Genomic DNA, 13,711 nt, shown 5'->3' on the forward strand with positions numbered 1-13,711 from the left:
TTAGATTTGCTATCCAAAGAGATAACAGTGGCAGGGGAGGCGTTTGGAGTGGCGCCATAAGAGGGATTTGAGCTCTTTGACAGAGATTTTGCAGGTTCTCTTTGCTATTAAAATATAAGAATGCTGAGAGCGCAGAGGATGGCGTTAGTGCTCGTCGTCTCTAACAATCAGTCGTGGATGTGGTGGCCATGGAAAACAATAGAGTGATGTGGAGAGGAAATGCAGGTATTCTTGCATTTTCATTCTTCAAATGGGCAGGGAAGCAAAAGGGTTTGTATAAAACATAAAGAATTACAACAGATTTATTCCCTAATTTCGTTGATGAGGTCATTTTATATTAATAAATCTGCGTCGCCGTGAGATAGGAACAATGAAAGTTTTAATATAAAACCTACAGAAACCTTGCACCGATGAGATTCCTTATTGCAAAGGTGGCTTAGTTGGGACTTGGGAGCATGAGCAGATAGGAGATTCTGGTGGCTCTCGATCGAGTTGGCAAGCGGTGAGGTGGTATTTGTGGGATGGTACACGTATGTTTTACTGATCAAGACTAAAATAGGATACAGGAGAAAAAAAAATAAATAAATAAAAGTTCGCTCAAAACGGTGGCGTTTCATGTACAAACAAGAAACGACAAAAGCCTAGGGGAAAATATTACGATGGGGCGAACTTGAACCCCACCCAACTGGTTATTGTCACCTTAAAAATTCGTGGCACAGATGCTGCCCATAAAGTCATTTGTATATTTGGGTGGGTTGCCATAGAGGGTGATGTCCTCTTCGTGGTGGGTCTCTCATCATTCTCTAACAATGAAGTGAAAGGACTTAAACGACAAAACCTAGTAGCGAGAGAGAAAACAATGCACTTGGAGCCCATTTCATTACAGTAACATGGCTCAACCAAAGATGGACATTTGCTTAGTTATACTGCCATAAAAGTCCTTCTCACGTGCCCCTTTCCATTAAAAGCTGTAGTCTACTCGCCTGGGGTGCCACCTTCATCTGTCCTATTATGGGGTAGGGTCCCTTTGCTTAATGGCTTTGAAATTTCATTCCTGAACTGCTTCTTTTTTTAAGGCTTATGAGAGAATCAGTCACTGCTCTTGATACATACTAATATTTCTAGTTATCAAGAACACGCCAAATTATCAAAGATTAAATCAAAGAGTGATGTTTTGTGAAAAGTACTAATACCTATATGATTTTTGCTGTAGTTTTCAATGTTATTACCCTAAGAACATCCTTGTCACTATTCGTCTGCGGTTCTTAAAAGTCTTGTGATCTATTGCAATTTGCAAAACAGATATTTTGCATATTATTATCTAATTAATTAATTAATTAATATTAATCATTTACAGGTTCTTAATTAAATAATAAAAGGGTATCTTTAGATTGTATTTGAAGCATACTCATTCATCAAAGAACAGTATAGCAATTGATGGGCAATATCTTTTATTGTTTAAGTAATATTAATTAATGTCACATCATTTTCAAGTCCCTTTCCCTGGAGATTTTAATAAAGAATTGCAAATGGGCACCACTTGATCATCAGAGACTTCATATTGAGTAAATATTTTATGCTTCTGTAAGTAGAATTAGGCTGCTGATTTCTTTATTAATTGTTTAATTTCCATTTAATATACAGCTACATTCAACTTTCAGTTTAAATTATTTTATATTTGAAAATGACCCTTATTTTTTTTTTTCTGTTTCTTCCTATATATATATGCATCTTCCAGAAATATATAATTTAGTGTTACAGAACAATCAACATACTGTATCTGGAGTATAGCTCTGTGTCCTGGTTCTGAACATTGTCATGTGCTAGCTATAGTTCTATATATGTCTCCTGAATTCTAGAACTTGTTCTCTTGTTCATCTTTATAATGTCAACTTTTGGTGATGCTAATTTCAATGAAAGGTATTGAACATGAGTAAGCATTCATAATTCATCTTTCTAGAATAATTATTGACACTGATTTTAAGTACTTTGTCCTCCAGTTTTAACGGTTAAATTTCTTCAAATATATATATATATTGGAAGATAAGTTACTTTTATTCAGTTAAAATTCACTCTCACCTACTAAAAAATAACATTAATATAAACCATTCAACATCACTAATAATTCAGCCATCATCTAACAAACAAGAACAAGAACCCTAATAAATGGATTGAGGGATCACATTTTATTTTTTTCAGTAATTGAAAGAAAATGGAAAATTAATGTTTAGTTGGGGTAATAATTGGATTTGTTCTATATAATCTAAAATATTGAATTCAAAACTAATTTTCAAAATATAATTATGTTAAGAAAATAGATTGATCTTAATTCTACCTTAAAAACTGATTCAATAGATAATATTTGTAAAAATCTTATGCACAGCACAAATACTTTATCCAAAATTAATATGAAACAACACACCTTCTTACGTTAAAGTATAATTATTTAGAGTGTGCGTTTACATACAAACACATTTATGATCTCAAGGAGAAAAAATTTATCAAAGTGTTATATATAATACAAACAATTTATTTCAAATCAATGTGGACAATAATTTATGAATATAAAAATTAACATTAGGTAGGTTTTAAACTTATTTAAAAAAAAAATGAATTAATCTAAAAAATTTGATTAATTAAGTAAATTGCGAGTTATTTATTATTAATTTGTAGGCTTTAAGCCTAAAATCACTAACTGTAGTTTTTCGTAAATATATCTTTTAGACTAGCTTTCAAAAGTCAGCAATTAATTTTTAATTTTTTCAATTATTAGCTGTTAATTACTAATCACTATAATTAATTCATTAATTAATGCAAAAATTGTTTTTTCTTTTAATAACAATAATAATTTAAAAGATGCAAAACGACATATGTGGATCACTTCATAGAAATCCAAGTTGCTGAATAATGAATTACACATTTGGATCCCTTCATAGATATCCAAGTTTCTGAATAATGAATTCCCATGACTTGACATGCATGGTGCGTGCCATGGTTTGGTACAGAGAAGACAAGCGTGTCTAGAGGTCAAATTCTAAGTATGCCAAGCCAAAAGCAAAGGCCATTATTGGCAGATGTAATATATTTTACAATTTCTTAAATTTTCCATTTTGGTGTATTAGCGTGTTTGTAAGATGTCAAAATCATTGTGTTCAACTTCACTGCAACATGCTAATATGGACATTCCAACCTTACATGCCACTCCACCTACCTCTCCTACAAGTCGATCCTAAAACTCATTTGATTTAACCCATTAATTTTGTTAAATTAAATTTTATTAATTATAATATAAAATATAAAAATTATTTTTTTTAAATACCCTTTCCCTCTCTATGAGAATGGATGGGTGCATTTTTTTTTTTAATGAGTTTAGCCCATAATTAAAAAAGGGAATTTGTGAAATTTTAATTAGATTGGATTGTCAAAGAGAAAGAAGACAAAATTGGGCTAATGACAATTTTGGGAAGCAAACAAAAGCATTTCAAATGATAAAACACAAATGTGATGGGTCATATCAAACAACTTTGTTTCCTCCACTAAGCCATTCACTCTTGATTGGGCAGTGAATCTAATCGAATCTATCACCCTTCTAATTTATGATTTTTTTGAATGAGAGAGCTAATGTGGACAAATTCTCAATGGATTGCATCCTCTACTCCTTTTTTCTCACATAATCAATGAATTATTGTAATTCAATTGATTTAAAATTGAATTGAATGTTAATTCGATTACCTAATTTATTAATTTTTTATTTCTATTCAATGAACTAATTAATACAACATTAATTACATATCTTTAGTAATAATATCATCATTAATTTAATATGATTATTAAGAATGATTAATATATACATTTCTAATAATTTATTTTCATAACTTTTTAAATAAAATTATATTTATGTAAATATTAATTATTTGTATAAATAAAAATTAATTAATATTTTAAATCATTCAAGCAAAAGTAATAGACTGAAAATAAGTTTTAACCCAATTTATCATTATTTAAATTTCAATTTTAAAATAGATTATAAAATTAAAGAAATTATAATATATATTTAAAATAATGCTCATTAATTTACATAAATAAGAGTTCATGTTTTATCATTAGTGAAAAATCCCATGTGTGTATGGGTGTAGAAAACACTATCATTTGATACTTTGAATAATTTTCATAAAATAAAATCACAAAAATTATGATTGTGATTAAGATGATAAGCAATAATTTGTGGCATTTGTGTGATCAAAATTAAAGTCACTAAACAATTGGGAATCTTGATCATGACTTGTATAAAATATTAAAATCAATATATTAAAATTAATTTTTTAATCAATAAGTGATTAAATCAGTAACGTAAAATTAATTCCATATGAACTTTATTTATAAAATCAAGGGTTTGAATTTTAAAGTTACCCTTATTAATTTTACCAGGATATCGTTCTCACCCTGAACATGGGAAATCACATAATTAAACTCAAAAAATCAATTCTTTAAAATTGTAAAGAGTAATTGGTAGAAAAATAAATTAGGAAATGTGCAAATTGAACAAAGAATGGACTTGGACAGGCGTGTAATTTTACTTTGGTCAATGTCAACCATTTTATTAGGAGGAAGCCACACTCTCATGGCACATCATTTTTTTTTTTTTTTTTTGTGTTCTTAAACACCCAAAATAATCCAAAAAGTGCCGTGAAGAATAGGCCATGGCAGCAGGAAGATGGAGACAATGGATCCCATACGTGAAAAGCATTTCCTCTAGAAGGACAAAATCACTATGTGACAATTCTCTACAGCTGTTTTTGTTACATCCCTATCTCTTTATTTATTTTTCCAATTCTTATCCTAGTTCCATTTTCCAATTTCGTTTTGAATATTAGATAACCCCTTAATCAAAATTCTTAATGTTGTTCTTCTCCAAATTTGTAAAGTTTTGAATTTAAATATTAATCAGTTCAATTATATAAAAAAAATTACTTAAATGATACAATTAATTATTTTATTAGATATCTCATAAATATTTGTAAATCAATCTAATAATTTGAATATAATGAGAATATGATAATTTTTAGTTCAAAATTTTTATTTTAAATTAATAAATACTTTTGGAATTAAAAAGGGAAAGAAAAAAAAAAGTTGATGGAGAAAGAAAAGGAGTGGGAATGGGGACTAGAAAAGGTTATTAGATGCAAAGCTTGCAAGAAAATGACTTGATTCACTTTACCTTCTCCTTCCGTAGGTAATTAGTAATTTAATTAAGTCAACTAATTAAATTAGTAATTAATTAAAAAGTTATCTAATACATCAGTCAACTCATTATTCTACTATTAAAATCAAGTGAAATTACAGGTAAGTAGAGATTCAAACGTGAATTATCAAATAAGTTATATATTTGTAATTACTGAATTCAATTAGATTAGGCATACAAATGAAATAGTTAATCTGGATGATTATTATTCTTGTTTTAATGGAAGTTTCTAAGCACCCAACTTATGCCAACCCTCAATGTGGTAATGCACAAAGCTAATTACGGATTCCACGTGTTGAATTTTCATGACATGGACGTCTAGGTATGAACTTTGTCTGCATGATTTTTTTTTTTTTTTTAGTGGAGCTTCCTTTGTTAGAAAATTTCTTTTCCTGGTGTGGGAATTTTAAGGTTTTTTTCCCACTTTTTTGTACTGGCCCTTGTGCCATCTCAAAGTGTACAACATTCCTCACAACTCGTTTCTTGAATATTATTATTTAAAAATAATAATAATAATTAAAAGTTTATTTACCCACAAATTATATTTTCTTTAATTTAAGGGAGTTGAAATTCTTTTGCAACTTTTCTTACTTTACAGCCCAAACTCCATATCTTTCCCATGAATTTTTCTGGTAAACAAGAAAGCTATTTGACCTCAATTATAATTATACTACACTTATTAAAAGGATGTCCCAAAGTCCTATTTACATTTTTTGCTTTCACATTAATGGCTGTCTCTTTCTTTAAATCTTTAAACTCTACAGTAATTTATTGTATTATATTTATTTTTTTATTAAATAGCTTATAGATAAATTAGAAGTTTGTTCAGCATTAAAATTATAATTTTTTAATAAAATAATTAAAATTTGAATTTATAGTGAATAAGAGAATCTTATAAAGGTAATTTTATCAAGCATATTAATTTTTATAAGTTCACACACTCACTTATAATTGATGTAAAATCTCAAAAGACCATCTCACTGATAGATGAACCTCTTATGAAGAGTAATTATAACTTCTTCTAACATTTTGAAAAGTATGTAATAATAGATGTTTCCTTGTAATTTCTTCTATAACACTCATCCTTTGCTTTATGCTTTGAGTTGAGAAAATTATTAAAGTTAGGTTTGAAACTGATCATAAAAAATAAAATGAAATTGCAATGTGGAGGAATAGGCCTCACCACATTGAAAGAGAATTTGAATAATTTGAACAAATTGGAAGACAGAATCTCTGCTTGTTGCTTTTACAGCTAATATTTTATTTTATTTATTTATTTTTTGTTTATTTCTCTCTCTCTCTCTGTATATAAGGATTTTTCATTTATGGCTTACCTCCCATATTGAATTTTGCAGAAGCTCTAAAGAAGGGTAGGGGACCTTTTGATCAGTATCCTCCTGTATTTCAAATTGATTCTAATTTAAATAAATTTAATAATTTATTTTTTAAAAAATTAACTTAAACTAATCAACTTCAGTTTAAATTCTAATCAATTTTATCAAAAAAATATTTTTCATATTTTATAATATATAGGACACTGAAGAAAATGAATCAACATAAAATATTTTTTCGAGTAAAAAAAAAAAAGTTCAATTTTAAAGGAATTGACTTTTTCAAAAAAAAATTATTTTTCATATTTTAAAATTTAATAATATAATTAAAATATAAAAATATTTATATATAAACAATATAAACACATGTTCTTAATTTAATATTAAAATAAAAAATAATATATATTTTAAGAATCAACAAATGCTCCGTTAGAGCTCAAAAGGCTAACAAGAAGTCACTTTCCTTTTAATCTCCGTTTGTTTAGTTATAAATTAAAAATGATAATTTTAATTTATAAAATTAAGAATTCTAATTAGAATTGTATAATTTTGTTGGTTTTAATTTTAATTTTGATGGATTCTAATTATAATTTAATTCAAGGAAAAAAATAGTTTTAATTCGGTTTGAATTGCTAAATCTAAATCAGATCTTGCTGGGTTTGCCTCTTTAACTTAAATAGATTAAATTATTATGAAACAATACTCTATTTCAGGGATTAATTGACAACCTCGTCCAAACAAAATTGGCAGAAAATAATTTATAAATTAAATCTGAACTAATTAAGCCAAGTTGCTTGGCATTTTTGCTTAATTGTGTCTTTGTGTAATATTAAATTTTATTAATTCATGCACAAATGAGCTTTTGCGGCTGCTTTCTTTATTTTTTAATTTTCAATTGACAGACTCTTACTAAAATCTCTAGTTTCCAAGTATATTTTTTTATGAAGACATGTTTTAACTTACCAGGAAATTTCTATTTTTCTTTTCTTAGAACTTTTAACGCCAACTCATAAATTGGTAACAACTTCTTTTTCTTATGGATGCCTACCCAAGGACATGGAAGAGTTACATTCTGATGGAAAATTTTCAGAAGGTGACTTAAGGCCCCAAGAGTCTGAGAATTAAAGGTCATGTTATGTACGGTATATAAAGTTGAAATGTAATCATAATTATATTATATATTTGATTATATTATTTGACAATTAAAAAAAGTAACGTAATAAAATAATAATTATATAACATAATCAATTACATTTAAACTAATATAATAATTATTATACATAAAAATAAATATAATTATGATTATTTATTTTTATTTTTTTACTTATTATTAGGACTACCATTATCACTATTGTCACTATTCGATTACTACTGTTATTGCTACCTTTACATGGTCAACACTACCAACATCACCATCATTACCATCACTATCCTATTATTATCATAGCTTTTACCACGACCACTATCATATTATCACTGTAGTTATTACCATCATCATTACCATTATCACCGTTTAATCATTGTCACATTTATACCACCTAGTTACTGTTATCACTACTAATTTAACTTACTGTCACCACCACCATCACTATTTAGCCATCATTACTACTCAACTACCAATTACCATAACCGTTATTACTTATTATTAACATTATAAATAAATTAAATATTAAAATAAAAATTATCATTACATTATACTACTTATATTTTTATTTTATATTAAACATAAAAATATAATAATAATTATATTATATTATAATTTTAATTATATTATATAATTAATTACATTATATTATATTACTCTTATTTGAATGTTCAAATTATAAGGATAAGTGAAAAAAAAAATTGAAGACGGTTGAAATTAAGCGCATAATTGATTAGATTTTTTTTTTTGCCTTCAAAGTTTTTTTTTTTTAATAAATTCTAACATTTCATTATAACACCAAGGATATATACATATATTACTGTATTGATATAATTGGCAAATCTTATTCAAGCAATAATAATTATTTGTTAAATTAAGTAGCTAGTGGGGTACGAGATACCGCTGGAACAAGGAACGTTTCGCAAGCCTAGTAGACAATAAATGATACATTTATTACTAAAACTACAGATTCATTGGTTAATGTGTGGATTTTTTTAATGTTCAACTTAAAAAATAAAAGAAAAACCCTAATCTCCTCGCCATTGATTTTTAATGAAGACAATTACCCTTTTTCGTGGCAAGGAATTAAGCTTAATTATTTGATTGAATTAAAGAACAAAATTGAAAATGCCCCTTTCATATGAACACTACTTGTTAAGGTCTTATGGCCATTAATTGAAAGCTGCAATCATCTTTGATATGACTTAAAAAAAATAAAGAGAGAGAGATTTTATGTCAACGTTAAATCAATCCCATCTATTATTATTAATTATTACTTGCAACTTGTACATTTTACTCTTTATTCTCCTATAATATGATATCAATGATTAATTAAATAATTTATCATATTATTGACAGGAAAAAAAAAAAAGATGAAGATTACATGCAGCAAACACTAGCTTGTTGATGGGCGGGATGAAAGTTGACTTTTGGTTTCTTGTTTGAGTGGGGGTATCGAAAGTTGACCTGAGAGATTCCGTGAGGTGAAACCCTACTTCGACAGAATTATGCTACAATTTTCATGAGATTCAATTCTTACTGGTTTGAAATTAAATTAAATTAACTTAATGTGCTCAATTGGATTTAAAGTTAATTTTTATTTAAAAAATTATTTTTAAAAAAAATTTAACTGTGTAAATTAATCAAAATAAAAAAAATGTAATTTCAATCAAAATAAAGCTCGATGCTTATTGCATAAATTTATCCTACAATGATTGAGACAAAAATAAGAGAAAAAAAAAATCTATCATTAATTAGCTAGCGTGTTTTTTAGAAAAAAAATATTTTAATAATTACCATTAATTATATTTTAGGATTTAAATTAGTTAATTGGTAATATTTTTATATGAATTTAATTTTTGCCTATTTAACTAAAAATTATATTTAAATACATATTTGGAATGATATTTTATAAGATCTAATAATTTTTTATTTGATTATCGATGTTTTTGTGATGCTAGAGAATGAGCATCACGTGGACAGATGTCTAAAGCTCTAAAGAGGTATGGGTAAAGAATATGTAAGACGTGGGCAAGAGATGCGGATGAAATAAGGTGACAAACTTTTTTCGATTGATTTACCGTGTGGCAATGGTCTTTCCATCTGTAAAAATAAAGAGGAGAGGCGCTTGATAGGGTGATGTTCTGTGTTTGCACTCCAATGATTAAATTAGTTGAGATTCGAAGGAACAATATGAAAGAAATACCTAAGTTAAGAATGTATGGGTTCGAATATCTTTCCTGATTAAAAAATATAACTTTATATATTGATCGATCAATTAATAAGAAAGTATCATATATAATTTTATAACTATCAAATTAATAAATTAAGAAGACTTGAATTCAAATGAATATCAACCCATTAAGTTTTTATTCCTTTTATATATATATATTTTTTTTTTAAGTTAGATAATGAAATTTACTTCTACCTTATCTGATCCCATCTTTGTAAAATAGTGAAGAATCTAGAATGGGTTCATTTCAACCAATATGTACACGTTTACCTAAAAAAAAAAAAAACCTAGGGTAGGCCTGGCTCCTTGAAAACTCTAATCTCTTATAAAAAGTTAATAAAATTATTTTAAAAAGTAAAATATCATTAAAAACAATTTAATTCTTCTAAAATTTAGTATATTAAATTTGATTTTAATATTTTTTATAGTTAATATATTTAATAAAATATTAAAATGTTTATCATATTATTTTTTTTAAATAAAAAAATTTGATAATTTATTAATAAAAATTATAAGGTAAGTAGAATAATCTTCTCATAATTAAGAGAAAAAAAAATATACAATTAAAATTGTTACGACCCAACCTATGGGTCGGACCGGCACTAGGATTTGAGTCAGCCCAAAACTTTCGAGTCCCGTAGTAAGCCTAACTATTCCTCAACCCAATCCTAAGACCCATTTGGGCCCAATTTCAAGAATTCAACCGGACAGAGTCCGGCTATAAAATGGACCATTTAACGGGGAGTTTTTGACTTGCCCGAACTGTAAACACAATATATAATAAATTGGGGAGTTCAACTCACCCTCCACATAAGCAAAGTGTCATAACTCAAATGGGAGCTCAGCTACCTCATCCAATCCCATCATGCATGCAGTTAATAATTTTACAGGTCCAACATAGCTCTTATAATGTAGACCCAAAATAAAATAAGTGCTTCTAACACATGCGGAGTCTAAAATTTAATTCAATTGTACAAAATACATTAAATACTGTTAATGGACCTGCGAAGAAGAAAAGCTGGTTAGCCACAACAAATAATCCTCCTGTAGCATGGAAAAATAGATGAACCGGAGTGAGCGTTAGACTCAGAGAATAAAATATCAATTTTAACAATAATCTCTATAGTTATCTAAAGCTAATGCACCATGTGGAGTGAAATACGACATCGTCATAATTTTCATATCATAATAGCAAAAAGGCAATTTGGAATACTCACACACCCAACACTGTCAAACAATACATATATGGGAGCTGATCCCCTATACAGCCCTCTTAATCCAATCTCTGCCAGCGAGTGTCTCTCAAGCTGGACTTTCGCTTAATAAACCAAATGCAGGGTCCCTGCGAATGTCTCTCAAGCCGTGTCTACCCTAAAGAATCGGGTCTCAGGGAGTGTCTCTCAAGTTGTGTCTACCCGTCCTGTCCATATCCAATACCATACCACAAGCACGCCATGCACACACACTGCTCCAAATTACCACAAACAATATCCATGGCACTTCAACTTGAATACAATATAAAACGTGCCTAGTGTTTAACTACATATATACATATTTATAAGTGATGCATGGGCATGCTTTAACATATAATAATATCGAAATTACAATTAAAATTAATATTTTACTCACAAACTTGAATCGAGGTTACTGCAGCGGCTGGGCGGAGGAGGAAGGCTATCTTGGCTTACTTGACAATTTCATTGCAATTATTTAATATATTTGACTCAATACAAGTTTAGAAAAGACCAAAGACACCCTAAGTTGTACTGAAAATCCGACATAGTCTCCCCTATACCTATGACCTACCCAACCTATAAAATGATTCAAACAACACTTCAAACTCAACCAATATCTCATCATCATTATATGACCCCTCCAAACCAAGCAATAATCACAACATCAGACAACTTAATTATAAGACTTCAAAACTAATATTTTTTAAAAACTATAAAAACTAACTTTAAAAATTCTATAAACCTGCCTTGCGGTCCTTAACAATATTATAGGAATCGTAATTGTCTTATCATCCACGAATATTTTATAAATTTTATTCTAACCCAGTACAAGGTAAAATTTGAGTAATGTAGAGTTCAAGTTTACCGATGCCAAATCTGACAACTGGAACGCGTCCAGAACGTCTGAAAATGGTGGAGTAGCCTATAATTTTGACCCAGTTCTAAAATGGTTCCAACAGCTTATCTGCTCGGCCCGAAATTGCAGATCCGGGCAACAATCGAATTTCTACGAAATGAAAATACATACGCAAAGTCCATAATACCAAGGTTAGAATAAATAATAATAATAATAATAATAATAATAATAATAATAATAATAATAATTATTATTATTATTATTATTTGAAAATTAGGGATGTTACATTCTTCCCCCCTTATGGAAAATTCGTCTTTGAATTTTACAAAAGGCAGAACAATGACATATAGTTGCATATCAAACTTATGAGTACTTGCTGGGCATATCCCACTCTAACATCCAAGTGCATTCCTCCATAGAGTAACTCCTTCACAGGACTAAACATAGGGATTTGCCTTGACCAAAGTTGTCTCATCTGATAGTCTACTATGGCTACTAATTGCTCCTCAAAAATCAAATTCTCATTTAACTGCACTGTGTCTGGTCGCAGCACATGAGAAGGATCGGGAACATACTTTCTAAGCATAAAAATGTGGAATGCTGGGTAGACATGAGAATGGTTTGGTGGCAACTCTAACTGATAGGCAACTGCTCCCACTTTGTCTATGATCTTAAAAGGTCCTCTATAATGGAGTGTCAATTTGCTTTTTTTTTTTTTCCAAATCTCATAACCCTTGTCATAGGAGAAACCTTTAAGAACACGATCACCCATTGCAAATTTTACATCTTTCTGCCTTGGATCTGCATGGATAGTTAAAAATTTTTATATCTATCTGTCCCTGTTGTAGTATGCCAGCTACCATCCTCCTTCTGAGTCTAAACCATCACATTGGTGACCTCTAAGAAAAATTCAAAGAGGAAAAGAAAAAAAGGAAAGGAGGAAAGACGTAATCACTGAATGAATTGGTAATGGAAAAAATTATTATTTAATTTTTATATTTTAATAAAATTAATTATTAAATTTTTATATTTTAAAAAATATATTATTTAAATTTTAAAAATTTTTTTATTAAATTATTTAGCTCCTCATTAAATTTTTAGTTAGTTAATATTCATCAATCTATTATTTAGTTTATTTATTTTAGTGAAACTAATTAGTTAAACTCTATATTTTAAAAAAATATATTAGTTAATCTCTATATTTAATTTTGTTAATTTTTTAATTTTATAATTAATTTTTATACTTAAACTATCATAATTTTCTCTCATTTATTTCTTTATTATCCTTTCTTATTTCTTTATGTTTTTTTTTTAACACCTTTACCTTTTTTATTTTTATTTTCTCTTTGTTTTCATCTATCAATCAAAATGGCATAAGTTGTCTGTATAAAAAATTAATTAATTTCTTTAAATTTCAAAATAAAAAAAATACTTTAAATAAAAAAACATAAAAATAATATAAAAAAATTAGAAATAAAAAAATATAAATTAATCTTTATATAGTAAAATTTTTATTTTTTTAAAAAATATATTTTTAAAATACATGAATCAATTAATTAATTTTATTAAAATAAAAAATTAAATAATAATATTTTTTAAAATATAATAATTAATTTATTTAAAATAAAAAATTAAATAATAATATAAATAATATATGTAATGAAAAATTT

Source organism: Hevea brasiliensis, chromosome 17 (genome assembly GCF_030052815.1).
Source record: "Hevea brasiliensis isolate MT/VB/25A 57/8 chromosome 17, ASM3005281v1, whole genome shotgun sequence".
NCBI classification, from domain to species: domain Eukaryota; kingdom Viridiplantae; phylum Streptophyta; class Magnoliopsida; order Malpighiales; family Euphorbiaceae; genus Hevea; species Hevea brasiliensis.